A 2122-nucleotide genomic window follows, 5' to 3' on the forward strand; every position below is an offset into this window, starting at 1 on the left:
TGTAGATGATCATGGGGAAAGAGCTTCCATACTGGTTGAATTGGATCAGAACCTTATGGGTTGGTTTTGGACCTTATAAAGCTGAAGGTTCTGTTCCTAGAGCCACGTCTCTAAATGCTGGAATAAAAAATTTTCAAGTAGAAGAAGAAGAAAAGTGTTGTGACGAAGGAGGAACTTCCTTTTTGGTTCTGTATGATGTCACTGAACAACAACATCTCACCGATCACTTCATGCTCCAAACAGACTCTCTGAGTCTGCACGATCACGTGACCTTCAGAGGTCATGACCCTGAGGTCAGCGAGAAAACTCACACCTCTACTTCTGAGATGCTAATTCCTTAAAGCATGCTAATGGTTGGTTGGGGTTTACCCAGAATGCACCTGGGATTCAGCATGAAATTTGTTGCCATGAGGAAGAGAAGCAGCAGAGAGTCGTTGTTCTGGCTATTCCAGGCACGGTGGAGGAGGTTTATGATGTGGGAATGTTCTGAGGCCACAAGACCTGCAGAATTTTTCAACCAGAGGATTCTAGAGTCCAAACATAAGAGGTTCTGTTGGCTGCTGGACCAATGGATGGCCATGGGTTCTGGTTCTGGTTCTGCAGGTGGAGCCGCAGCGCTGAGGGTTCTCCAGCTGACCTGCTTCCTGATGAAGTCATTCATCAACTCCTGCTGCTGTTTGCCCGCAGCGTTTATTGGCACCAAGCAGGTCATAAACCCATGAGAACCAGAACACCTCCTCCTCTGTGAGCTTCAGAATCATTAACCTTTATGGCCGACAGCTCCTCCTGATCCGCCCGTAAAGAACCACCTTTCTCCTGTGGAGGGAACCGGGCCCACTGGATCAGAACCGGGTCCCTCATTGGGAGGAAGGTCCACAGGCTTCTACCTTCATCATCCAGAGGTTCTACATCAGGCCTGTTTGCGGACAGAGTCCCTGGGGTCCCTGGGGTCCAGCGTGGTAACGCTATGTAAAAGTGATCGTGATGATTTGGTTCTGGAAGAAAATTCAGGAGAACTTTCACTGGAAGCTTAAATTAATTAACTACACCAAGAACCCAGTTCAGAACTCTAACCAGTAGTCTGGTACTGATCCAGTTCAGGTTCTTCCTGGTTGGTTTCAGTGGTTCTGTTTACCAGAACCAGCTGGCTGTCCCCCAGATGGACCCGTCTAATGTTGCTTAGAAGGTCTGAAGATGAGAAGAGAACGGTGTTCTGAGTGATGGTCAGGCTTTAGAACCTTTAGAACCTTAGAAGACAAATAAACCAGCCTCTGAACTGGGCTCTCCAGAACCAAACAGCCGCAGTAATTTAAAGTTTCCTGCTTCTGTTCCTCCTCCCCTCACTTCTCCATGTTCTGGGTCGATTTCAGCACCAAACTCAGAAGAACCAGACCAAGGAGCACAGAAGGTGAACGAATCCTGAATGATCCGAATCAGGAGAACCCAACCCGACAGCCCAGTATCCGACCCAGACCAGATGTTACTGGGTCAACATCATGTTTATTTTCTGATGTTCTGACCCAGAAGTGGAACAATGAAGAGGCCCATTAGAGGTTCTGAGGGGTGCCATGGGTCCAGATCAGCTAATCTGGCTTTAGGTTAGCAGAACCACCCAGGACGCTTCCAGTGGGCTGGGTCAGAACTTTCTGCCCCAATGGGGTCAGAATGAGGACAGCAGCATTACGACAGGTGATGAACCCAGATGTCAGGAAGCCTTCTACCTGCTCTGGTTAAACATTGACGGCGTTTAACGGCCTGCGGGTCGGAGAGGAAGAACAGAACCTGAACAGATAGAAAACAGCACAGACCCAGTTCACCTAGAGCTGGGGAACAACGCTGAGGGAGGGTCCAGAGAGGTGGACCCAGACCCTCTGCCTGAGCTGCCAGCATGCCAAGGGTTTAATCCAAGGTCCAACTCAGGTTCAGGTGTTCTGATCTATCTGGTCTTGTTCTGTCAAAGAAGAAGAAGCGTTTAACTGGTTTGAGGCCTGAACTTGAGAAGAATCAGGAATCTGCAAAGTGTTGAAACTTCCGCCATTATCAGCAGGACGAAGGTTAATGAGGTCGAAAGGTGAAAGGAGGCGGTGCCACGCTGAGCTGCAGGAAAACCCAGGTGGAAAGG

The sequence above is a fragment of the Cyprinodon variegatus genome, unplaced genomic scaffold (genome assembly GCF_000732505.1).
Source record: "Cyprinodon variegatus isolate N-32 unplaced genomic scaffold, C_variegatus-1.0 Scaffold830, whole genome shotgun sequence".
Taxonomy (NCBI): domain Eukaryota; kingdom Metazoa; phylum Chordata; class Actinopteri; order Cyprinodontiformes; family Cyprinodontidae; genus Cyprinodon; species Cyprinodon variegatus.